Source organism: Papio anubis, chromosome 9 (assembly GCF_008728515.1).
Source record: "Papio anubis isolate 15944 chromosome 9, Panubis1.0, whole genome shotgun sequence".
Lineage (NCBI taxonomy): Eukaryota > Metazoa > Chordata > Mammalia > Primates > Cercopithecidae > Papio > Papio anubis.
In genome coordinates this window covers 97,515,829-97,543,599 of record NC_044984.1, presented here as the reverse complement: position 1 = coordinate 97,543,599, position 27,771 = coordinate 97,515,829, and the positions used below count along the sequence as shown (strand labels likewise).

The following is a 27,771-nucleotide window of genomic DNA, read 5'->3' as shown; positions in this document are numbered from 1 at the left end:
TACCTAAATAGGAAATGGCAGAGCTGGGATTAATACTTGGGCCATCTGGCTCTTAATCAGTGTTTGGTTTGTTTGTGTTTCACAGATTACAATTACATAAAATTTCCCCAAACAGTCCTGTGATTTCATTAGATAGATTCTTCAAAGTGTTGTTCTCCTATTAGAGAAAGACTTTGTGGACACTACTTAGAACTATGCAGCCTTTGGAGGTACTCATAAAATGAGAGGTGACTTTTTGTTCCTCTCACATAAATGAAGTGAGGCCTTAAAAGTCTACCATGAGTCTGCAAAAACGATCTCAGCAATCGGGGTGGGGAAGCAAGTTTCTGACACCCATAGTAGAGCGGTTTTGTAGGTTTTCTGAGTTTCTACTGTCCTGGGTTCCTAGAACCCCCTGACTCCTCAGAACTGAGGTATGACCTGAGCAAAGAGGAAAGAGGGACAAAGCCCCGGAATGCTACCGAAGATAAACTACCAGTCAGGGAGCCTGGTCTCCTGCAGATCCTCTGCCATATTTTGCTTTTATAAATGATTTCTACTTCTACCCACTGATTTTCCAATTCTAGATTCCAAGCCAGCCATTTGGTGAGCATTGAACTCCCAACACCTCCTTTCATGGGTCAGGGTATTGGAAATGCCGTCGCTGGCTTAGAAAAGAAGACTCCCCACAGTGTCTACTATTCTGCACTTGCTTTTTCAAAGGCAGAAAGTTGCTTAAGTACTTTCCCATTTTTTCCCCTTTCTATTTATTCCCTGGGGTGAAAACTTGCAGACAATAACCTTTCGCCCGTCACGTTCCAGTGTGAAATGTGCTGCTCAGAGACAGATATTTTTAAACTAACCCCAGCCTCCAACCTTGCCCCCTTTGTGTGATCATGTTTTGAGCTGTGAGGCTTCCCCACAATGCAGTTTTGTATATTAAATAGAATTGCATATGTTTTCTTTGAAATTCAATGCCTTATGATTAAAAACTTGTCTTGGACATACTAGGTGGACTTGAGTAAAATATATATGTTTATATTTTTACTGTTAGTTACTACTGAAAAACGTAGTTTGCTGCACAAGTTGAGTTATATGTAAAATGCTTCGAGTATGGAGATAAAGTCCTCTTTGAGACATACAGACAAATCAACATGGAGGTTATAGATTTCCCTTAACAGTAACTGCTATCCCCTGCATTTCCTTTTCCTGTCTGATTTCTCCAATCACAGAATAAAAACTGTCATTTTATAGTTTAGTTCAAAGAGGTGGGTAAAATGAAGCTGTCACTCTCTTTTCTCTCTCTCTCTCTCTGTCTGATGCACTTAACTTTGGGGTCAGTCCTCAGTGAAAATTAAGTCTACCAAATTTAGTTATGTAGATCCACTGAAGATTTGCAAGAAAAATAAACCAGATAAAACTAATTTGACTGGGCTAAAACATTCCAAAACCATTCCAAATTAGCACCCTGAAATATATGGGGTTGTAAACTGTTCTTTGTTCTGTTATGTTTTTAAGTGGTTATCTGTAAGAAGAAGCTTGTAAGTTGTGAGAGGGAATTAAGTCCACTTGGAAGAAAGTGACAGTAAAATCTACTTTGGGCAAAATTTTCACCAAATTATGACTTTAACAGTCTCATTAATTTTAGTTTACTAGAGACAACAACTTCAAAATAACATCAATGAAATAACAACAGCAAAACTAGTCACTCAAACTTGATAATCACATCTTTAACCAGCTTCTTTCATTGAGTTACATATTTGGAGACAATGTCATGTAAAAGGAAAACAAATGAAAGGGATACCTAGACATTTTTAAATGGCTAGGATGTTTTTAATTTCTATGGTTTTTTTTTTTATTTGTGTTCATTCTATTTTAATTTTGGGATTCTCAATGTTCATTTATCTTTCCCCAACATTTTATTACAGAAAATTTCAAAATAGAGATAAGATGAAATAATTTTATGGTACATAGCATCTACTCACCACCTAGATTCTACAGTGAACATTTATCTATAACTGTTTTATTATGGGTGGGTGTGGTGGCTCATTCCTGTAATCCCAGCACTTTGGGAGGCTGAAGCAGGCAGATCATTTGAGGTCAGGAGTTCCAGACCAGCCTGGCCAACATGTGAAACCCCGTCTCTGCTAAAAATACAAAAATTAGCTGGGCATGGTGGTGGATGCCTGTAACCCCAGCTATGTGGGAGGCCGAGGCAGGAGAATCGTTTGAACCCGGGAGGCAGAGGTTGTAGTGAGCCGAGATCACACCACTGCACCCTGGCCTGGGCTACAAGAGCAAAACTCTGTCTCAAAAAAAAAAAAAAATTATATTATGTATCGATCCTTTATCCATTCACCAATCCATTTCACTTTTTGGTGAATTTCAAAGTCAGTTGCTTATATCATTAGGCTTCTTAAACATTTCAGCCTGCATGTCATTAAATAGAGTTTAATATTTAACTCTTAATATTTGTTTGCCAACTAGCTGGTTTTTAAGACACTTTATTATTGCCTTATATTTGGAGTTCTTTACTGACATGTCTCTCCCAGATTTTCTTATCTTTCTTTCACTATTTCTTTTCTCACCCTAATTGTCCCCATCTCTTTTTTTTTTTCTAATTCTTTGTTACCTCCAGTTTCATTCCACTCCTTTAGAAACAGTATTTTTCAGGTCAAATGTTATAGGTCACTGCTAAAAACTAGCCTGTGTTTAGTAAAGATTACAAAGTTTACAAGTGGCTAAATCAGGGAGCATGAGAGTCTGCTAGGCAAATGCAAAGGCCTGGGCTTTGTATAGTCAAAGTAGGCCTTGAATCCTTTCACCTCATGCTGAAGGTATTTGCTTGGAAATGGTTAAGACAAAGTGCTTTTCCCAGGTCTGCAAAATTTGATATTCTAGTACAGGCTTATAATTAGCTTTTAAATACAACAGCAATTTTTCAGTGGTTTCACTCATACATCAGGGATGTTGCACGTCTATGTGCAACATGTATATTGTATAGGGTGTGTGTGTGTGTGTGTGTATGTGTGTGTGTCTCCCAATCACATCTGGGGCCTCTGTGACCTGCAATTCAACATGGGGTTTGTCACCAAGCCTCTTTAGACTGTCAGCTTTATTGGTGCCATTTTTTTAAAGTTTGTTTTGTTCCCTATGCTAATAAAGCTTGTCTCTGCCTCAATCAAAGTATATCATCTCTCCCTTTTTCTCTTGTAAGTAAGGCAGCAATCTGTTCTGTTTAAATGCTTCATCATCTTTGCTCTCCCCCTCCCTGTTTCCCTAGATTTTCGAGATTGTTGACTATTATGTAACAGATGGCCCAACAGACCTCCGACTCTTTTGCGGTGTTGGCCAGCTTGGCTCAGGAAAATAGCAGCACTGGAGTAAGTATTCCCAGGCATGGGACGCTCATGAATTTTAACTCCTCCACAACAAAGGAATTCAAAGACGGTAAGAGCCAATCTATCAGGAGCCGAGGCAATTAAGAGACATGGGTTGGCGTTCTGCTGAGGAGGACTCCCTTCCTGGGTCTGAATATTTAGACTAGAGTAGATCAGCCTGTCTTCCATTCATCTCTGCCCTGCCACAAGGTATCAAAACAATGAAAGGACTCAAAAACAGAAGCCAGTGTGTTTTTAGTTTTTAATTATAAAATGTGTGTATTGTTGTGTAAGAATTCCATGGAGGAAGAGACCAAGGAGCCATAAAGATGACACCCCGATCTTGCCAAGGACAATTCCAGTGACAACCAGGAAGAGGCCACCGTTTCTGTTTCAGATTTTATTCTTGAGGCCCTGGTTTTTAGTAGTTTAGCCACCTAGAGGCTGGGCTTAGAGCTCAGATTGTTTGTACTTTGGAGATTATTTCAGGGCATAAGGAGAGACCTACAGAGCAATGAGATGAGGAGATGGGGTGGTAGTGATTTGTCTGTATTTTAACTTAAAAAGTACAGAAATGGACAAAGAAGAAAATAGCTATTTTTCACAGTACCATCACTAGAAAATATTTTGGGCATATTTGCCTTTTCTCCTTTTTTTAACCCCATGTTTACATTTTATTTTAACCTGCAAACACTGCATATGCATTGTCTGTATTTTCTCTTTAAGTAATGACTATTGCAGAAGCCGCACGGACTCAGCCCCTAAGCCCTCCAGTACCACCCAATGCCATCTTCAGCATTCTCTGGACCTCAAAGTCAGCCCATATTCATTTCTGAGTTTTCTGTGTATTGCTGCTGCTTCTTTCTTTCTTTTTTTTTTTTTAAAGAGATGCATACACCATAACTTTTTTGGTCTTTTTGCTTTTGCTTTTGGCCCCCTTTTTGCTTTTCTTTTTGAGCCAGCCACACATAAATCAATATCTTGAAATGCTGTCTTTTATCATGTCTGTGAGAGAAGCAGAAGAATAGGGATGATTCTGTTTGTGCTCAAGCTTCCATCTGGAACATCCAGAACAAGAACTCTGAAGTTACTTTTTAACCTGGAATAATATGAATGGTGAAATCAAAAGTCAGACTTTCAATTTACTGAATAACATTGTTTTAAAATGAAGTAAATTTATATGACATCTGCATGTCTGGAAAATAATATCCAATAACAATAATAATTATTATTATTATCTGGTTTAATAATGCACTTTATTGATAAAGAAAATGAGAGCTAGAGAAGTGAACACTTCAGGTCATGCAATGGATAAACAGCAGAGCTTGGGCTAGAAGGTCTCAGTTCCACTTTGGTATTATTTCTGTTTGTTTGGTAGTAAAGTATGGTATTCAATTAAGCATCTACTTTGTGCTGGAATCTGTGGGGAATAAAAAGAAAATACAAGACAAGGGCACTGTTCTTGTAAAGTTGAAAATCTACCAGATAAACTTACATGACACCATCAAGAACAATGCAGATACATAATGGTGCTAAACTGCGTGATATTGATGGTAAGGGAGATAAGAATTCTACCAAGGTAGAGGGTTAGCCCTGTAGAGGAGTTTGATTTTGAGATGAATCTTGAAGAATAAAAGTGTGAAAGGATTGCAGGGGATGGGTGGATGCAAGAGAGAGGCCAGAGGGTGACCAAGGCAAAGTGGAGCGTGAAGTGGCTTGGAAGGGTCAAAGGAAAGAGGCGGTCTGATTGGCTCCAGGGGTGTGCCAGGACATCAGCTGAAAGTGAAACTGAAGTGAGAAAAAGGATGATGACATTGATTTCTCAGAAAGTGCAGAAATTTTGTTTTCTGACTTGTTTTCTACCAGGGATTATATAGTATATTAGTGCATTCTTACACTGCTATAAAGAACTACCTAAGACTGGGTCATTTTTGAAGGAAAGAGGTTTAATTGACTTAAAGTTCCACAGGCTATAGAAGAAACATGGCTAGGAGGCCTCAAGAAACTTACAATCACAGCAGAAGGCTAAGGGGAAGCAAGCATGTCTTCACATGGCAGCAGGAGAGAGCGAGTGAGCAAAGGGAGAAGTGATACACACTTTCAAGCAACCAGATCTTGTGAGAACTCACTCACTATCACAAGAACAGCAAGGAGGAAATTCGCCTTCTTGATCCAATCATCTCCCACCAGTCCCCTCCCCTGACATATGGGGATTAGAATTCAACATGAGATTTGGGTGGGGATACAGAGCCCAATCATGTGATGTAGTTTCCTGAGAAAGAATTTCTAGTGAGCATCTCAGAAAGGGATTTTTTTAGTTGATACAAATATCTGTACATATTTATAGGTTACATATGTGACGTTTTGTTACATGCACTGACTGCAGGGTTTTGGTGATGTCCATCACTTCAATTATTTATTATTTTTATGTGTTGGGATCATTTCAAGTCTTCCTTTCTAGCTATTTTGAAATATACAATACATTGTCATTAACTATAGTTTCCGTACTCTGCTATCAAACATGAAAACTAATTCCTTCAATCTAACTTTATGTTTGTACCCATTAACCAGCCTCCTTTATGGCCCCACCCCCAAACACCCTGCCCAGCCTCTCATGTCTATCATTCTACTCTCTACGTCCAAGAGATCAACTATTTAACTCCACATCTGAGTGAGAACATGCAGTATTTGTCTTTCTCTGCATGGCTTATTTCAGTTAACACAACGCCTTCCAGTTCCATCCATGTTACTGCAAATGACATGATTTCTATATGTTTTATGGATCACTATTATTCCATTCTGTATATATACCACATTTTCTTTATCCATTTATCTGTTGATGTATACTTAGGTTGATTCCATGTCTTTGCTATTGTGAATAGTGCTGTGATAAACATGGGAATGCCAGTATCCCTTTGATATGTGAATTTCTCTTCCTTGGATAAATGTCCAGTAGTGAGATTGAAGGTTTATGTGGTAGTTCCATTTTTAGATTTTTTGAGAAGTCTCTTTAGTGTTTCCGCAGTGGCTGTATGATTTACATTCCCATCAACACTCTGAGTTCCCTTTTCCTGACATCCTTGCCAGCATTTGTTTTTTTTTAATAGCCATTCTAAGTAGGAATGGGATGACATCTCATTGTGGTTTTGATCTGCATTTCCCTGGTTATTGAGCATCTTTTCATATATGTGTTGGCCATTTGTATGTCTTCTTTGGAGAAAAATCTATTCATGTCCTTTGCCCACTTTAAATGGTATTATTTGTTTTTTTTTTTTTTTTTACTGTTGAGTTGTTTGAATTCCTTATATATTTTGAATATTAGTTCCTTGAATGAATAGTTTGCAAATATTTTATTCCATTCAACAGGCTGTTTCTTAACTCTCTTGATTGTTTCCTTTGCTCTGCAGAAACTTTTTAGTTTAATATAACTCCATTTATCTATTTTTGCTTTTGTTGCCTGTGCTCTTGAGGCCCTAATCTTTGCCTAGACCAATGTCCTGGAGTATTTTCCGCATGTTTTCTTTTAGTAGCTTTGTAGTTTTGGGTCTTACAATTAAGTCTTTAATCTATCTTGCATTCATTTTTTCTAATTGGTGAGAGACAGGGGTTCAGTTTTATTCTTTTGCTTATGGCAATCCAATTTTCCCCCAACAACTTATTGAAGAGGGTGTCCTTTCCCCAATGTATGAGGCTGACACCTTTGTCAAAAATTGGTTTGCTGTAAACATGTGGATTTGTTTCTGGGTTGTGTACTCTGTTTCATTGTTTGATATGTCTGTTTTTATACAAATATCATGCTGTTTTGGTTACTATAGCTTGTAATATATTGAAGTCAGGTAATCTGACGCTTCCAGCTTTTTTATTTTGCTCAGAATTACTTTGACCATTTAGGTTATTTTATAGTTCATTATAAATTTTAGGACTGTTTTTCTATTTCTGTAAAAATTGCATTTGTATTTTGATAGGAATTGCATTGAATCTATAGATTGCCATGGGCAGTGTGATCACTTTCAATTAATATGGAAGGCATTAATTATCCCAATCCATGAACATAGAATGTCTTTTGATTTGTTTGTGTCCCCTTCAATTTCATCAGTGTTTTGTAGTTTTTTTTCTATGGAGGTCTTTTATACCCTTGCTTAAATTAATTCCCAGGTATGTTATATTTCATATAGCTTTCTTTATTTCTTTCTCAGCTAGTTCATTATTAGTGCATAGAAATGCTACTGGTTTTGTATATTGATTTTGTATCCTGCAACTTTGCTGAATTTATTATCAGACCTAAGAGGTTTTTTTGGTGAAGTTTTTCTAGATAGAAGATTATGTTAACTGCAAAGAGGAATAATTTGACTTCCTCTTTCCCAATTTGGGTGCTCTTTTTTTCTCTTGACTGATTGCTCTGGCCAGGACTTCCAATACCATGTCAAATAAGAGTGAGTCTCTTGTCTTGTTTCAGTTCTTAGACAAAAGACTTTCAGTATTTCCATATTTAGTATGATGTTAGCTGTGGGTTTGTCATATATGGCCCTTATTATGCTAAAGTATGTTCCACCAACCCCTAGTTTGTTGAGAATTTTTATCATGAAGAGATGTTGAATTTTATCAAATGGTTTTACTGTGTCCATTGCAATGGCCATATGTTCTTTGTCTCTCATGCTATTGATATCAGGTATTACATTTATTTATTTGCATATGTTGAACCATCCTTGCATTTTTAAGATAAATCCCCCTTGATTATGGTCTATTATTTGTTTGATGTACTGTTAGATTCAGTTTGCTAGTATTTTGTTGAGCATTTTAACCTCTATGTTTATCAGAAATACCGACTTATAGTTTTCCTGTTTTGTAGGGTCCTTGTGTCCTGATTTGAGTAATAGGGTAATGTTGGCCTCATAGAATGACTTAGGGAAAATCTCCACCTCTTCATTTTTTTTGGAATAGTTTGAGGATAATTGGTATTAGTTCTCCTTTAAGAGTTTGGTAGAATTTGTGAGTGAAGTCATTTTAGTCCAGGAGTTTTCTTTGTTGAAAGACATTTTATTACTGATTCATCCTCAGTACTCATCATTAGTCTGTTCAAGTTTTCTATTTCTCGTGATTCATTCTTGGTGGATTTTATATGTTGAGGAATTTATCCATTTTCTTCAAGTTTTCCAATTTGTTAGCATATAGTTTTTTAGAATCATCTCTGATAATCTTTTATATTTCTATGGTGTCTGTTGAAATGTCTCCTTTTTCATTTCTGATTGTGTTTATTTGGGTGTTCTTTATTTCGTTAGTGGTTTCAGTGTTCATCTTTTCAAATAACCAACTTTTCTTGTGTTGATTCTTTGTATTTTTTTAGTCTCTATTTTATTTGGTTCTGCTCCAATCTTTATTCTTTTTTTTTCTACTAGTTTTACATTTGGTTTGTTCTTGCTTTTTCCCTCTGAAAAAGCAGCATTTGATTGTTTATTTGAAATCTTTCTGAGTTTTTGATGCAGACATTTGTAAACTTCCCTCTTAGCATGGATTTTTCTGCATAGGTTTTAGTATGCTATGTTTCAATTTTCATTTGTTTCAAGAATTTTTAAAAAAATTTTCTGCTTAATGTCTTCCTTGATGTCAGGGCCACTCATGAGCATATTGTTTAATTTCCATGTATTTGTATAGTTTCTCAAGTTCCTCTGGTTATGATTTCAAGTTTTATTCCATTGTTGTATGAGAAAATGCTCGATAGAATTTGGAATTTTAAAAATTTGCTGAGTTTCATTTTGTAATCTAATGTATCATCTATCTTGGAGAATGTTCCATGTGCTTATGAGAAGAATATGTATTCTGTAACTGATGGATGAAAAGTTCTATGAATGTCGGTTAGGTTCATTTCGTCTAATATGCAGTTTAAATTCAATGTTTCTTTATTAATTTTCTCTCTAGACAATCTGTGTAATGCTGAGAATGAAGTGTTAGAGACCCCAACTAGTATTGTGTTAGAGTCTATTAGAGTCTATGTCTACCTTTAGACCTAATAATATCTGCCTTATATATCTGGGTGCTCAGATGTTGGATACATTTATTGTTATATTGTCTTAGTGAATTACCTCCTTTATCATTATATAATGACTTTCTTTATCTCTTTTTACTGAGTGTGTGTGTGTTTTTTTGTTTTTTTTTTTTACTTAAAGTCTATTTTATCTGATATAAGTATAGTTATTGCTGCTTGCTTTTGGTTTGCATTTGCATGAAATGTATTTTTCCATGCCTTCATTTTCAGTTTATATTTCTTTACAAGTGAGGTGAGATTCTTTTCAGCAACATATAGTTGGGTCATGTTTTTATTTATTTATTTTTTAATCCATTCTGCCAGCATGTCTTTTAAGTGGAAAGTTTAATTTGTTTACATTCAAAATTGTTATTGATATGTCAGAATTTATTCTTGTCAGTCTGTTAACTGATTGATGGTTGTTTTGTATCTTCTTTGTTCCTTCTTTGTCTCACTGTTAATCATTGTGTTATGTGGTACCATCTATGATAGTAACATTTGAGTCCTTTCTTTTTCTTTTTTCTTTTTTTGAGATAGGGTCTCACTCTGTTGCCTAGATTTGAGTAGAGTGGATCAATTTGGGCTCACTGCAACCTCTGCTTTGGGGCTGAAGCAACCCTCCCACTTTACCTTCCTGAATAGCTGGGGCTACAGACACCTGCCACCATGCCCAGCTAAATTTCTTTGTCTTTTTAGTAGAGACAGGATTTTGCCATGTTGCCCAGGCTGTTCTCAAACTCCTGAGCTCAAGTGATCCACCTGCCTCTACCTTCAACAGTGCTGGGATTACAGGCGTGAGCCAACCTGCCCAGCCTTTCTCTTTCTTCATTGTGTGTTTGATCTACTAGTAGGTTGTACAATTTTGTGTTTTCATGATGATATGTATTGTCCATTAAGTTTTTGCTCATCTGGGAAACACTTCATTTCTCCTTAATTAATGAAGGATAATTTTGCTGCATATAGCACTCTTGTCTAGCAGTGTTTTTTTAATTTGTTTGTTTTGTTTTGTTTTTTAGCTTTTGGAATATGTCATCCCATTCTCTCATGACCTGTAAGGTTTCTGCTGAGAAATACTCTGTTAGCATGATAGGGGTGTCCTCACAAGTAACTAGATGCTTTTCTTGATGTTTTTAGAATTTCCTTCTTATCTTTGGCTTTTGACAGTCTATCATGTGCCATGGAGAAGACCTTTTTTGCATTGTATCTATTTGAGGTTCTCTGAATTTCCTGTATCTGGATGTCTAAATGTATTTCTACACTTGGGAAGTCTTCAGCTACTCTTTTCTTAAATAAGTTTTCTAATGTTTTTCTCTTCACCTTCTGGGATGGCAAAATTTTGATTATTTGATCACTTTCTGGTGTCTCAGATGTCATATAGGCTTTGTTCATCTTTCTTAATTCTTTTTTCTTTATTTTTGTCTGACTGAGCTATTTCCAAATACCTGTCTTTAAGTTCTGAAATTCTTTCTTTTGCTTGATCTACACTATTGTTGAAGATTTTACATGTATTTTGTATTTCATTTAATGAGTTATTCATTTCCAGAATGACTCTTGGTTCCTTTTTATGATATCTAGCTCTTTGATAAATTTATCATTCTTATCCTTAATGATTTTTCTAATTTCTTGGTATTGTTTTTCCTGTATTCTCTAGTATCTAACTGAACTTCTTTAATATCAATTTTTTAAATTTTTTACTTGGGACTCCATAAATTTCTTCTTATTAGGCATCTGTTGATGGAGAACTATTATATTGCTATGGAAGTGTCATGTTTCCTTTATTTTTCAAGTTTTTTGTGTCCTTACACTGATGTTGGCACTCAGGTTTAACAGTCACTTCTTTGAATTTTTAAAATTTGTCTTCATGGGCAAGAATGCTTTCCTGAAGAGGTATCTATGATATTTATAGTGTTGGTTGGGTCAGTGCATTAGTTCATTCTAATGCTACTAATAAAGACATACTTGAGACTGGGTAATTCATAAAGGAAAGAGGTTTAATTGACTCACAGTTCCACAGGGCTGGGCAGACCTCAAGAGATGTACAATCATGGCAGAAGGGGAAGCAAACACATTCTTCTTCACATGGCAGCAGGAAGGAGAAGAGTGAGAGGTGAGTGAAGGGGGAAGCCCCTTATAAAACCATCAGATCTCATCAGAGCTCACTCACTATCATGAAAATAGCATGGAGGAAACTGCCTCCGTGATTCAATTACCTCCCACAGTGTTCCTCCCACCACATGTGGGGATTATGGAAACTACAATTCAAGATGAGATTTGGATGGGGATAAAGCCAAGCCATATCAGTGGGGTACTTTGACTTTGATTCTGGGTGTGTGCAGTAATGTAGTCTTCGTATGATTTCTTTGGCTGTAAACAATGTCAGTGGTATCTGTGTTTTTTTTGTTTGCTTGTTTGTTTTGTTTTGTTTTGTTTTTTTCAGTGGCTTGGAGTGTGTTTGTTAATGGAGGCAGTGGTGAAATTTTGCTGGAGACAGGGATGCCAGGTGAGTCCTTGGGCCCCATTAGTGACAGCAGTGGGCTGAGCATGCCTGTTCTTGGGCAACAGGTTTCATACTTTGGCATTGGTGTTAGTGAGTCCAAGGAGGTAGATTTTTGGGCTCCAGGCAGCTTGCTTAGGTGCCAGTAGTAACAATAGTGGATTGCGTAGGTGGGTGGGTTCTTAAGCTTCTGGGAAGTGGGTGTGTCATGGCTGATGGCAGTAGCAGTGGAGGGACTAACCTCTGGATTCCAAATTCTGGTGTTAGAAGTGGTTTTGATGGGTTAAGCAGGCCAATCCCGAGGCCCATAGGTTGTGCCTACAGATGGGAGCCCGCTGTGGTGGTAGCGGCAGGTTGGATGAGCCTAACCTCAGGTCCCTGAAGGGAGTGCTCAGGTGCTAACAGTGGTGGACTGAGCTGGACAGTCCCCAAGCACCCAGTCCCCACTCAAGCACTGGAGAATGGGGAGAGAAGGGTAAAGCCAGCCCAGTTAGATCTGTCCTGAAGCCCCAAGGAGCACATGCAGGCACTTACTATGGTAGGCAGGGGAAAGGTGAGCCTTAGGCCCAAGGCTAAATGCTTAGGTAATGGCAGCAGCAGCTGAGCTTCGGCTCTGCTACTGGAGAGGGTGGGGCTCCTTTCAGTGGCAACAGACTTATGCCAGACATTTCGGGGAATGTGTACTTCACTTGAGCTTTGGCCCTAGCTGCAGTAGCCCACAGTGGTGGCTGCTGTGGGTGGGTGAGTTCGTCCTTGGTACACATGAAAACGTGCAGTGGCTTCACTGCTGAAGGCAGTGAAATCTTTACTAATGGTTCATGCTTCAGCTCTGAAGGTAGCAGCCAACTGTGGTGGTGGCTACAGACAAGGAATGTCAATGGGGCTCCAGAGATCTGGAGATGCAGGTGCTGTTGTAGCCTCAGGGAATATGCAGTCTGGTGGGAGTGGAGATCTCAATATAGCCTCTTGCTGTGCCTGCTTAGGGCTCAGATAGCATCTGGGACCCAGCATAAGTTCCATCTCCGGAGCAATGTCTTCACATTGTCTCCAGGCAGCTCCCTATGTTAGTCATGAGGCCTGCTGAGGTCAAGGGGCTTTCCTGTGGCTAGGACGCAGTAGTGTGTGGTGGGAACATGGACAACTGAGGGTCACTCACCTGCTTTTCCCATATTAGGGAGCCTTTTCAGGCCCCCAGCCAAGCCCTGTCAAGTAGGCTGTCTCACTTCCTTCTCCTTTAGTGCTTTAGGTGTTTGCTGTCACTTCTCGGTTGAATTCCTATATTCTCTTAGGTGATCTATTGGAAATGTGATTACCTACCTGCTGATTCAGTTCTTATTTGTAGAACAAGTGCCTACCAGATGCCTCTAGCTGGCCATCTTGAAATCATGTGTCTCAGAAAAGGATTTTATCTAATACTATTCACCCCATTCTGCCTCAAATATTTGAGGAGTTGAACAAGAAACATACACATATAACTCATATTAAGTTCCTTCTTGATAGATGGTTTGAAGTGTGACTTTCTCAATATGATAACTCACCATCATCATTATCACTAGCATCAAAAACAGTATTATCTGCTGCCACTACCCCCACCAACATCACTTCTTCACTGCCACTACTATCAGTAACATCACCCCTACTGACAACATAACTCCATCACCACCAACACCATTATCAATAGCATCACTCCACACACTAACATCACTCCTACCCAACAGCAACATCACCCCTCAACAGCATCATCCGACAACATTATCCCACCATCAAGAACAATATTACTGCCACCACTATCAGCAGCAACCTGCCACCATAACCCTACCCAAATGACTGTAACTTTCCAATTCCCCGAGGAAAAATATTCAGAGAGGAGTCTTTCTTGATTGGTTTCTTGTTGATTTCTACTGAGAAAGAAGTATTTAGAAATCAGTGAAAATAATTCGGATAATTCAAAGAATCTTGGAAATTCAAAGAGATATGGGGCTTTAACTCAACTACAGATGATTCTGTTAAAACCATCAAAGGGAAAATCTGACAAGCTATACTATATGAAGGCAAATGAAAATAAACACATTCCCAGATTGTGGCTTTTGGATTGGAATGCCGTTTGGGGTTGAAAAAGCAAAAGCTTACAAGACAATTGATCAGAAAAATATAGTAAATTCATTAATTTTTAACAAGTGAAAAGCCAAGACTGATCACATTTGTGCATCAGGTTTTATATGTATTCCTCAAAAATTCAGAATCCGTCTCTTCCTATATAAATTTTCAAGGACATCAAATAATTCACCAAAGACTCACAATTATTTCTAGTTCAGGAAATTTTAGTTTTCTCTTGTAATAGATGCAATACTGTGGCACTGATTCCACTTTCACCTGTTTTAATATTCTGTAACCATTACTCCCACTAGGACACCCACCACCATCTACTTTCGGTACCCATGTAGGCAGCTGGAAGTAGCAGCCTGATCAGCACAAATTATTGGATTCTGACTTTGCTTCAGAATCAGCTGAGAACTGTCAGTACAGAGAAAGTCTTTCCAGAGAGGTTGTGTAGTACACGGGCAAGAGTGTTTGTATGGGTATCTGTGGAACAGATTTTTATTCTGGGTACATCTTTGACTAGTTGGTAAGTATGGTGGACAGTGCAACAACCTACTCAGGGTTTCTTTAGCTGCCAGCCTCTATAGAGATTTCAGCAGCAGCAGCAGAAAACTGACAGACACAAGGTCACACAGCCTTCCAGGATCAGTTCACATCCAATAACCCATCATTGTGAGGTAATGAGGCTCAGCCTCCTGACCTGTATTCAGGGTCATTCTACCTACAGAGCTCCTGGGCTTGGTGGAGGCTACCATTGAGCCTGCACCAAGCTTGACTTTTGCGTTTGCCAAATCCTGCTTCCTTCCTCTCCCCTCCATGAGTGCTGAACCACAACCCACTTCCTAATGAATGACCTGCACACTAACCTCTCCCTTAGAGTCAGCTCCCTGGAGGAACCAACCTGGGACAGTGAGACTTGTCTTCAGTTTCAGCCTGAGATTCTTCTTCCAATTCAAAGGGCTATTGTAAGGATCAAATGAAATAGTTCAATAAAATCTTTTTTGAAAACCACAATGCAAGTGTCGTTTTCCTTTCATTAGAACGATGATTAAAGATAAAGCCTCAGTCAAGCCATCTCATATGGAATTTTTAGAATATGGTCTCTGAAGGCAGACCAACTTGGCTTAGTATCTCTACTTCACTACTTATAGCTATATGACCGCAGAGAAGCTATTTTACTTCACTTCATCTCCCCTCTTGCCTCTGTAAATTGAAGACAGTAGTAGTAGTAGTAGCAGTAGTAGTAGTAGTAGTAGTAGTAGTAGTAGTAGTAGTAACTGAATTGTTTTGCTAATCAGATGAGACATACTATTTAAAGGGCTCGGTAAAGAGGTTGACTTGGAGACAGTGCAGCTACGTTGTCTGCATCTGGGGGCAGCAATTATAAAATGTCAGGTGCCAACATATTTCTGGAAGTGAATAATGCAAATCTTTGGGATAGGCATTTTTTCCATGGGAGAGGGATAGGAAAAATGTTCAGGATTCTAGCTAGTTGGCATCCTTGATGTATCCTGGAAATTTGCATGGGTCCTAGGGATGAAAGGCAGGCAGGAAAAGGTCTACACACATATGGAAGACAGAGAACTGATCAGGTCAAGGAGCACTAGTTGGTAACAGATGTCCCCACAATATGGGCAAGGAACCACTTGAACCAGGATAAGCTAGAAGGCCACTTAGTGCCGAAGGCTGGATGACAGGATTAAAAGACATACTCAGCTTTCTGGAGTATAGAGGACAGTGAAGACTGGGCTAGAATGCCCTCTAATGTTATCTGGGAAGGTGTGAACAGAGAAAAACACACCTTAAATTAGTGTTTAAACGTGTGTGAGAGAGAGATCACAACAAAGGGGGAAGATGGACTTTTAGTTTTTAGTGAAGTTATCACAAGGCAGAGGAATAATCACCTCAGATGAGTTTGACATGTAAGAAGAGTTGCTCGGGAAGGGGAACATCACACACCGGGGCCTATCATGGGGAGGGGGGAGGGGGGAGGGATTGCATTGGGAGTTATACCTGATGTAAATGACGAGTTGATGGGTGCAGCACACCAACATGGCACAAGTATACATATGTAACAAACCTGCACGTTATGCACATGTACCCTAGAACTTAAAGTATAATTAAAAAAAAAAAAGAAGAGTTGCTAAAGAAATACTTTGGTTGCCTGACTTATTGATTGGGAAAACTTTGGGAGGTGAATTGAATACACCAATGAAGTAAATCCAAGGAAACCCCACCCCATCCATTTGGGTTTCTTCTATTCAAGCTTCCCATCTTTTTATCTTTCCTTTGACCTGACTCAGCTCTGGGCAAGTTCCAGGGTCAACGAGCCCTGATGTTACTTCATTCCATGTAGCATAACAGGCTGGGATCATGTGCAAGGTTTGAAAAATCAATAGTCATTCCTCCCATATCTGTTCATTATCTCTTTTCCTGTAGTGCTAAGCACTCTCCTGGGCCTTGCTTCAGCAGTTTCTCTCTCTCCGTGTTTCTACCCTCTAGCCCACTACTCAGTTTTGGCCTTCAAGCACAGTTTCCAGGAATATAGCATGCAGTCACAGTGCTTACCAAAGATCAAAGATAGAGTGGTTGAGACAGATTGCTGAGAACACTGATGACTGACAGACGCACAGGAAGGCCACCCACTGCTCCTGAGGTCAATTCAGATGATATGGCTGGGTGTTGCCTCCCTTTTCCCCACCTTCTCTGTATAATATGCCTCAGGTTCTGCAGTCAGTCAGCCAGGATGATCTTCCAAAAAAGAAGATGATATTTCTTCCTTCGAGAGTGTGTAAACAGCAATCCTACCCTCTAACAAGCTACTAATTCATTTGTAGAAATAGTTTCAAGATATATTTTAAATCTTACAGTTGATTAGGCTGACTAACTTATCATCTGAAAGATTTTATTGAGTGATCAGAGTTATGGAAACAATGACAATGATAATGATGAAAATCACTCCATGTATTGATCGCCTACCATGCATCACGCCCCATCCCTAGCACTTTATATACATTATCACCTCTAAACTTTACAACAACCATGCAAGGTACTATTGTTCCCATTTGAAAGATGAAGAGTCAGGTCTCTGGAAACTTCATGCATTTGTCCAGTATAACACAAGAAATATTTGCAAGGTTTAGAACAGTGCTTGGCAAATAGGAAGCACTGTATTTACTAAATTAAAAATAAATAAAAATAAAATAGTGAGTTGCAAGATCAAACTTTAAATCCACTTCTCTAACCCCAAAGCCAGTGCCATTTCTGCTATACCACATTACTCCCTCTACCCCCATGTAACGGTGCCTGTTCTGTGGGCTGCCCTGAGCCAGGTGCAGGGCAGGAAAGGGCAGGGCAAAGTATAAAGATTTATAAAGTCAGTAGCCTTTTCTTCTTTCTTCCCCCCTCCCTTCTTTTTTCTCTTTGCTTTTTCCTTCCTTTATTCCATGTTTTCCTTGGCAAGTACCAAGAATTTCCCATATATTGGGCTCTAGGATGGGCAACTGGGAAGCATGAATCCTCCCCTCAAATTGTTTGTGTTTCCTGAATTTAGCTGGAGAGTTGAGATGAATACACAGAAAAGTATACCATAATAAAACCAAATGAATTACAATTATCTTAAGTGATGTGATACCAACTAGAAGTATTATAGCCATTCAAAAAAAGGAGGAGAAAGGTTAGTCAAGAATTAAGAGGCAAGAAGAATGTGACTCTTTAAGGGCCACCTCCCCTAATTAGATATCATTTTATTAACTTTTCTGATTCTGAAAATAATCTAGTGCTATTTTCAAAAACACTTAAACCACAGAAAAATATAAAGGAGCAAAGACAAGTCAAACATAGAATGTTCTCATAAGTACTATAAATATAGATATATATTCACATGTATCAAGGTTTCTTAACTTCAGCATTATTAATATTTTGGTACAGATAATTACTTGTTGTGTGGAGCTGTCCTGTGCATTGTAGGATATTTAACAGCATCCCTGCCCCTACCTGTTAGATGCTATTATTACCACCCTGTTCAGTTGTGACAAACAAAATATGTCCTCAGATACTGCCTAATGTCCACTGATTGAAGAGCTAAATTGCCATGGGTTAAGAGTGATGGTCAATCTCTCTCCGTCTCTCGCTCTCATATACGTATATATGTGCATGTGTGCATATATACACACACAGTTTTATTTTCATTCCAAGCATTTTCTATGCAAGCAATATACTCTTTTATGTAAAAATTTGATTATGTTATAGACTACCATGTTGTAGCCCATTTTTGTATTTGGGTAATAGCATGTGAATAATTTACTAGGTATTTTGCGTGAATGTTGCATTTTATGCCTAGTATTAGAGAGTACTGCATTTTAATCCCATACCATTAACTTATTTAGGTTATTTCTAAATTTTTCAAAGTACAGGAAACTCAACAATTAGTGTTCTTATGCATGAAACTTAGTGATGTTTTCTGATAAACTTCTAGAAGTGGCATTTCTGGCTGATGACCTTTGTAGATTTTGCTATTTTTCCTCCAGAAAGGTCGTGCCATCAAACGATGCTCCTCCCGGCTCTGTATGACAGTGCTGAATTCTCCACATCATCTTCAGCAGTTGGTGTTAGCAATATTTTAAATCTCTGATAATCTGACAAGTAAAACAAATAATATCACGTTACACATTGGAATTTTTAACGTGAGACTGAACATCTGTTTGAATGTTTTCAACTATCTGCATTTCTTATTTTAGGAATTATATTCCATGTTCTTTGCTTATTTTCATTTGGATGCCATTATTGAGCACCTAGCACTCATCATGCCCTTTATATAGTGATGCCTCCTTATCTGTCCCTCAGTAAACTTGATCCTATTTTTAGTTGTTTAGTTACTATTCAGTTATCTTATATTTTGTAGTTTTTGTGAACAGTCTTATTTCAGAAAAAATTAACTGTTATATATAGGCATCTAACTAAGGCATTTTGATCACCTTTCTTAATATTGTCTCTATTTTTTTTAGTTAATGTCATGAGGTTTTCTATCATGTCATCTGCAAACAACAAGTTTGCATGTTCCTTTCTAATATTTTTACACCTTCACATTCTTGAACCACACTGATGGTAATTTCCAGAAAATATGTTGATAACAGCTCTCATGGTGGGCATCTTATCTTGTTCCTGACATTAATAGATCTGAAAGTAACATTTTACCAGTGGGAAGGATTATTGTAATTTTTTCAGGTAAATCTTTGTTGTATTAAGAAGTTACTCATTCCTAGTTACAATATGGGCTTTTCTTAGCTTTTTTAGAACCAGTAATGGGCTTTCAAAGTCTTTTAGTCTCTTCCCAGAAGTGACACGGAAAATGCCAGAGCTGTCAGCTTTCCTGGTGGTGAACTATCTTGGCATCATTTGTTTTCTGCTTTCAACAAAACAGCCATCTCTAGGAGGTTAGTGCTAATGGGACTGGCCTTTGTTTTGATCCTTCCTGGGGGCAGATGCAGGCAGTGGCATTGCCTAGATTTCTTCCATGTGCTGCCACCATAACCAGGATACAACTCCTGCCATGCCATAGTCATTTCCTGCCATCACTTTCATTGGGCATAAATTCTGAAGGCAGCCCAGGAATACCAGTTTTTTCCAGTTACATTCACTGCCCTGGAGGGAGAGCGCCATTTCCAGCATAGTAACTCTGAGTTAGGGAATTGCACCAAGACCTTCTGAACTTACATCCAAAGGTGCTGCTTATTTCTCCAAGATGAGAAATCAGGAGTTGACAACGTCTCCTTCCAATGGTCTCTCATACTCTATTTCTGGCAGAAACATCTTAATGTTACTGTTATGGTGATGACATTCTTCTCTAGTTTTCAGTAAGTATTCTCTAGTTTTCAGTAAGTATTTTCTAGTTTTCAATAAAGATCTCCTCACCTTTATTTCTGGATCATGTATATGGTTTTAATGGGAGTTGGGAAAGATAGCAATGATGACTTGGGAACTCATTGTCATCTGACCCAGGGGTCCTCATCAATTGCCTGTTCATGGTAATTGGCTTAGTATTTCCAATACAAAAAAACATACTTTTTGGTATATAATATAGAAATAAGTGAAAGAAGAATTCAGGTTTCTCTGTCAGCTGTTAGCATTAATAACAAGCAGTGAATTCATTTCTTCCCTCTATCTTTTACATTTGTATAGCTTTAAAAAAAATATGTGCAGATTTTGCAGTGCTCTGGATGTTGGTCTTCTCTACTCATAGATCGTGTATTCTTCAATTGTCTTTGCAACCATATGAGCTCACAGGAGAGGGTCCTATGGAGTCTTGATGGTGATGTGGATACCTCCCTTTCTTCTTCCTGGACTGAGGTCATAGATAATTTTATTGGCAATTTTTGTTTTTTTTTTTTTTTTAGGATCACCTATGGATCTTGGATTATTTTCAAGCTGGAGTTTCTGGCTTTGGGGTCTTAGTTTACCTTTTTAAAAAAGCTACCTTTTTCATATCCAAGTTGCTATTAACTTACACTTACACTGAATTAATTCAGTCTGTAGGCTTTCTCAAAAGTGTTTTTTGAAAAGGACCAAAAAACAGAATATGAAAGAATGGTAGAGTCCAAGTCACCATGAAATTTATATAAACAAAACATTCAGAAGATATTTTTCTTGAGCCTCTCAAATGACAGCTCATAGATGAAAACCCATTTTACCAACACTTACTGACTCTGATCTCAGATATCTATCTATCTATCTATATATATCTGTCAATATTCCAACTGTTTGAATATAATGCTTTCTGATAATGAATTAAAATGTGTATAAAGGTCAATAAAGAATCAACTGCATATTCTTAGCACTGGATATAACCGTAAATAAATAACTTAAGTCTGAAGTTACTTCTAAGTGCCCTCAGTGGTTGTATCTTAATTGTTTTTAGATATTGCAATGTCCAAAATAGTCTTTGTGAGTTCTGATAGCAGGGTCTGTTTATAGATATAAGACATGTAGTGTTAAGTTTACCCAGGGATCTGCAGAGGCACTGGGGGCTGCCAGTGTCCAGAGACTGCATGATGCCAAGGCCCCTGTCTGTTCTTCTCACCCTGCTGGTTGATGGCGATGAGTTTTCTGATCCATATCCAGGCGGCCTGCTACCACCACCCATCTCTTATCTCAGCATAGGAATTCAATAAATTTTAGTTTCTTCGTTTCCACTCCGTAACCAGGCCCTGAGGAAATCAAAACCAGCCTATCATGTGAACAAGGATCTCTTGGAGTCCTGCAGAATTATACACAACCCATCCAGGTTCTAGGGGTCACGATGGGTGAAAACCCTGTAGCCAAAGATGCAGAGATGGCCTTATTGTGAGCAGAGCCACCATCAAGAAAGAAGTCCATTTCTTCAGGGAGAAGCCTTGAAGTCCTGGCCATGGTACACACTTTTCCGGCCATGGTACACACTTTTTTGTGGACTTTTTCTGTGGACTTTTCTGTGCTTCAAGTACATCTATAATGAGGGACACCAGATGTGAAGATGGAACAGACCTCTAAAGGACCAAATGTTACATCTGGGAGCAGGGTCACTGTCTTGATCTGAAACCTGTTTCCACAAAAAAAGCTTATGTTTGTGTTTGACCAAATGTGAAGCAATTAAACTACTATAGCTTTTGAATATCTGTGAATTACATTCTTGATACATTGTCTTTTTATCATGACTGACAGAGTAAGAGTTTCGACCACTGGCTGGGGATTCTTTGGCAGGTATTGTTGGAACCTGGACTTCTTCAAGTAAAACAGAGATAAATTGGCATTTACCTTGAAGTATTACATGGCTTAATGTCTGGGAAAGTGTTTTGCACACTCTAAAACAGTTCTACCCAATGGAAATGTAATGTGAGTACATGTGAGCCATATGTATAATTTTAAGTTCTCTGATAGTTAATCTTTTAAATAAAAAGAAATAGTAAAAATAATTTTAATAATATATGTTTATATATTTATTTAATATTTGTCCAGTACATTATCATCTCAGCATGTAATCAACATAAAATTTATTAAAGTGATATTTTATAGTGTTACTATACTTTGAAATCCATATGTAGTTTACAATTTCAATACATCTCAATCCATTTTTCAAGTGCACAATAGCCACAAATGGCTAATGGCTACCATATTGGGAAACACACGTCTAAGCATTAAACATAGCTTGCTTGCTTTCTTTCTTTCTTTCTTTCTTTCTTTCTTTCTTTCTTTCTTTCTTTCTTTCTTTCTTTCTTTCTCTCTTTCTCTCTTTCTCTCTTTCTCTCTTTTCTCTCTTTTCTTTCTTCTTTTTTATTCAGTCTTTCTCACCAAGCTCCTTAAGTAGTCATTTTGGTTAGCGAGTAAGGGTCTACTTTCTCAGGTCATACTTTTTGCCTATTTCTCTTCAAATCAGATGCCTTCTCTCACCCAACGCAGGGTCAACCATGCATGGGATTACCCCAGTATGATCTTGGGAACTGACTTCCTGCCATCTGCTAAAGCTCGCAGCCTGCTTCTCACCCAGTCAATTTGTGGATCTGAATGCCACTGAAGCCTTCAGCGCTCCCTGCCTGCAATGGCTTGTTTGCAAACATTTGCCAACTGGCTGAATTTTTCCTTAGGTAACCTCCTCACTCTAGGATGGGTGTGGGTCACTAGCATTGCAAGGCAGGTGCTAAGCCCACACCAACCATGATAAATTCTCTGAAAATTCCAAAATTTTACTCCACTAACCTCCCCTGACTTGCATCAGTTTCTGTAGAAGCCCCTGTAAGCATCATTTCCACTTAAATATATCCAGAATTTAGCCACTTCTCATGACTTCACTACCAACAGCCTGGTCCAAACCACCATTGTTTCTTTGTAGCAGCTTCTTAACTATTCCCCCTGCCTCTGTAGCAGCTTCTTAACTAGTATCCCTGCCTCTTACCCTTGCCCCTCTTCATATAGCCTCCACGCAGCCATCAGACTGATATCCCACTAGGATGCAAGGCAGCTCATGTGCCTCCTTTGCCCACATCCTCCAAGGACTTCCTAACTTATTCGTAGTAAAAAACCAAAGTCCCTATATTGATCTGCAAGACCCTCCTGTCATAAACTCTCTGACACTCTTAATACCCAACTGTCCCTGCTCTAGACCTTGCTGTTTCTTAACTGTACTGGGAAGGTTTCTAAGCCAGAGCCTCAGCCCTCACATTCCTCCTGCCTGAAATGTTCTTTCTGAAGATAGCCATATGATTTGCTCTCCTACCTCCTTCAAATTTTTATAAAAATATTATTTTATCGATGAGGTCTTTCCTGATAATCCTATTAAAATTGCAACTCTGTACCAACACTCCCTATCATCCCTCCCTGTTTCATTTCTGTCTGGTGTACCCCTGAATTCCCAAAAGCTGTATAGGACCTGATACATAGTAGATACTTAATAAATATTTGTCAAATGAATGAATGAATGAATGAATGAATATAATAATGGCTGAAACCTTACCCTACATTGCCCATGCAGAAAGCCTATTGCTCTGCATGTCAGGATTGTTGGCTCTCCTTTCCAGTGAATTCTGAAATGCAGTGGCCATGAACCCTACCACATATCACTGCCCTTTCCTTTTTAACTTGGGGGAAGTAGTCACAGACGGAAACACGCAGAGAGAAGAGCTGGGAAAAAGGAAAATCAAAGTTGTTTGCACCCCACTGGCTCATTGCCTTGAGAGTTCAAAGCATTTCAAACTGCAGCCACAATTCTTCTTCTAGTCTGGCCCCAATTCTACTGTCTATTACCATCTAAATACTTTTGTACAGCTTTTTCACAGAATTTTGCAGAAAAAAACAATAGTGCCATGGCTACCTTCCGCAGAGACAAGGGCTATGTCTACACATAACAAAATGAGGTAAAGGATAAGGCAATTTTTCACATAAGTAAAAATCAGAACCTATCATCTAAATGGTTTGTTCAACCCGAATAATCTCTTAAAAAAATGTTAAAGTATTTGTGTTATTAGTCTTTCTTGCTGAGTTGAAATACAAATGACTTAGGTAACAAAATACAATGACATAGATAAAGTCACAAAAACTTGCAGGGCCTAATCTTTTCATCTAGTCTGAGTAGAATTTCAAACTCTTGGGAGTAGCAGTTGTTGAACATCAGGGTCGTGTGAATCAGACGTCACACATGAGAAATACCTGAAAGTGAGTGAGTGGAGGATCACATTCCTGTAGGATACTTGGGATAATGATAGGGTGGTCACTGGGCACAGCCCACCAGTGTTGGCCTACAAAGTCAGGTAATGAAGCTCCCTCTCTTCTCTGCATGCTGACTGTCTATTCTTCCATGCCCAAATGGCACGGAAGTCATGCAGACTAAGGACACTCCAATTTGATTCATCTCAGTGTTCCTGGATTTCATGGAAACTCCAGTGAAACAATCTTCCTTTGCATACTGTCTTTCCTAAGACATTGCTGCCCTACTCCAAAGCCCCAAGGCAAGGCTTTTATTCAGCCTGCTGACCAGGACAAGTCAATGGCTCAGCTCTGCTCTTGTCTCTCCTCTTTGGTAAATCACCATCTGTAGTCATTTTTGAAATGAGAATTAAGCTTTTATTTTTAATAAATAAGTTCAAGAATAGATTATTTTTACTTCTATGAAGATCCATTGGTTATGATCTCTGCCTGAATGTGATAAAAAAGAACATTGTCCATTCTCATTATCTTAATATACATTTACCCTGGTTTTAAATTTCCACTCTATACAGATAAGGCATCTTGGGAACTATTTGAAAGTGAGATTTGCGTAAATCTACATTTCTATCACTTTAACTGACTTAAATGATTTTGCCATTGGGTGTCCCAAGAAATTTAGGATTTTGACCACAGCACAAAGTATTTAATCCACTAACTTCTAGAGCATTTGTGTTGGCTGAGGTTTTTGATGTAAATTACTTATACTTAGAAACCATCATCCTTATCTCTGTCAATCTGTGAGCATTCTACTACCTCTTCAAATGCAGGAGTCTTCTAAAAAGCAATTTATAATAATAATAATTTTATTATAGTATATAATACATGTTATATGTTAAAAATGTATAAATTGTATGGTATATAATATGCTATAATAGAATAATTATTATAGTAATAATCATTATAGTAATCACAGATATAGTAATAATAATCATAGTAATCATAATATAACTGATGTTTATTTCATTTAATTCTCACAAATATCCCATGATGTTGGTATTTTATTATCCCCATCTTATTGATAAAAAAAGTGAAGCACAGAGAAATAAATCTATGTTCCTTAAGTCAAGCAATTGATATATTAAGGCACCGGTGTCTCCCTCCCCTTTCTCACTTCTACCTCTGATGATTGAAGCATTCTTACCTCTAGCATGTTCTTGATCACTTCCCACACTGTTAGCATTGTTCATCCCATCCCTCTGCAAATGATTATCTCTTTACCTATGCCTATGTCCCTTCTGTTTATTCATTTTGCAAATCTGCTCTTTAGACTTTATTCAGGTGTCTCCTCCTCCATAAGGCCTTCCACAATGCTCACATGCAGAACTAATTATCTCCCCAGTCCTCACTCTATGCTTCTATTATGTCTTATGTGAGCTTCTATTATTACACTTAACACCTTGCCCCAGAACACTCCTTATCTGTCCCTTGAACTCAACTTCTCAACAGGGACCTTGTCTTCTTCATATCTGCATCTCCTATGCAGAATATAGTGCTCAACACATAGCAGGTGCTCCATAAAAGATTATTCATAAGTTAAGTATGTATGCCCTGGGAATACAAGAAATAGCTCTTCCATGTCTTTTGTACTTCTCTGCCATCCCTTTTTGCCAGTCTCCAGTGCTGTGGGGACTCCTCATTTGATAATTCAGTGAGATGGCCGATTTCCTCAGAAGCAGAAGAAACCAAGAGTTGTACCACCATATCAAATATCTTCAACCAACAACAGGGCCAAAGGCCAAGCTTGGATTGAGCTGGCAAAACTGATTGCCTAAGTCTTTATATCATAAAGGGCAGTGGTTGGCTTGGAGGTAAAAGACAAGAAATGGTGGCTTCATATATGTGCATAAATATATGTGAATTGAAGACTCTATCCTAATTTATTTACCTTTCCAATTAATATCTATTAAATGTTTCATATATGCCAGGTGTTGGGCTAGGTGCTCAGAATCTAATTTTTAATGGTTAAAAAGTCAGATATAGTCCCTCTCCTCATGGGGCATATAGCTGATTGGGAGGAAGACAGACATGGGACAATGATTCCATTCTCTGGAAAGTTATCTTGATCTGCCAGATCATGAGCCCTTATCATTTACAAGCCACTTACCACCACATTTTTGTCTGCCACCATAGCCTGTTTCCCGAGCTCTTCTCCCAGGCATAGGTCCAGATACAGCCAAATACCTTTATTAGTGGATGTGCTCCAACTCAACGGGACAAAAATGAGGGGAAAAACTACATTCATAGCTGATAATCAACAGCTATTGAGTCGTTATTGCACACTAGGCCTTCTGCTCCTCCTTCTCATGTTTTATCTCATTTAATCATCACAATGACTGCTGAAGTAGATACTGTTATTAACCTCTTTTTAATAATAGTAATTATTAATAACATCTAAAAAGGTTAATAATGCACCCAAGATTACACAGCTAGTAAATAAAGAGAACAGTACTAAAATCCAGGCTGTTAGACCTCAAAGCCCATATACTCCTAATCATTTAACGATACTGCTCCCTCCAATGTCTAGTGGGAGCAGAGAAATCTGGCAAGTTATATCCATGTCCATTTATCTTTAATTGTCTAAGACAAAACATTTTTGAGAATGAAAGGAGAACTAATAATTACCCTAGGACAGGAGATTAAAAACGTGGACTTTTTGGGCAACTTGGGGCATGTGGCCACCCATTTTATAGGCTAAATCAAGGCTAAATCTTTAAGAATGTGTAGGTTTAAATCACAGAAATGTAAAGTATTAAATACTTTAATTTCCATAAATTCATAAATCTAAGGCATACCATCTGATAGTATAAAAGCTAGTATTTTCATAGTTTCAGGTACTTAAAGAGATATAATACTCCCATATGCGAAAGGTCCATATGAATCTTGGACCATCTCTGATGGCTAACGGTGCTCATGCCATTAGTTAGTAGCAGAACCTGAGGACAAGTTACCAGGGCTTGATGTTTCCCTCACACTCTCACCTTCAAATAGATAATGCAATTCATTCATGCATTCATTGTTTCATTCATTCATTCTTCAAAATATTTATTAAGGGTCTCCTTTTGGTGTGTGTACCAGGCACTGGAGATAGAAAGACATGAATAAGTCATGGTGCCTGTTCTCCAGATTTTTGCTGTGAAGTGAGGAAGGCAGGCACATACAAGATCATTGTAGTGGCAAGGAAAGTGCTAACAGTTCCCTCCAGGCATGAGCTGCCTTGAGGCTGGGGGCAAGAAAACACTAGCTTGTTAGGATTGTAAATTCATACCCCCAACTTACAAATTTAAGGACACTCAAGTATCTAATGTCTCACTTTCCTCTTTGATTTATAATTCACAAAGGATTTTTACATAAATTATCTCATTTAATCCTTATAGTAACAGTAGAAAGTATGCTTAGCTTTGTTTGGTAGATGAGAAGAATGAACCTAAGTTTTCCAAGACTATAAGGCTGATAAGCTGGGGAGTAAGAATTTTAAACTTCAATGTTTTTATTTACAAATCAGAGCTATACTCAGGTTGCCTTCATTGAATATACTGGAAGGAAATAATAATCCAGAATCACAT

The 27,771-nt window shown here is 38.2% G+C and overlaps 1 long non-coding RNA gene across 1 annotated transcript in view; it reads left to right on the top strand.

Annotated features, from left to right (window-relative positions):
* Nucleotides 1–27,771, top strand: part of LOC103876022 — a 151,520-nt gene that overhangs the window by 96,764 nt on the left and 26,985 nt on the right. The window contains exon 3 of the long non-coding RNA XR_002515821.2: nucleotides 3,263–3,362. This is a non-coding gene — a long non-coding RNA (uncharacterized LOC103876022). The remainder of the gene's footprint in view (nucleotides 1–3,262; nucleotides 3,363–27,771) is intronic.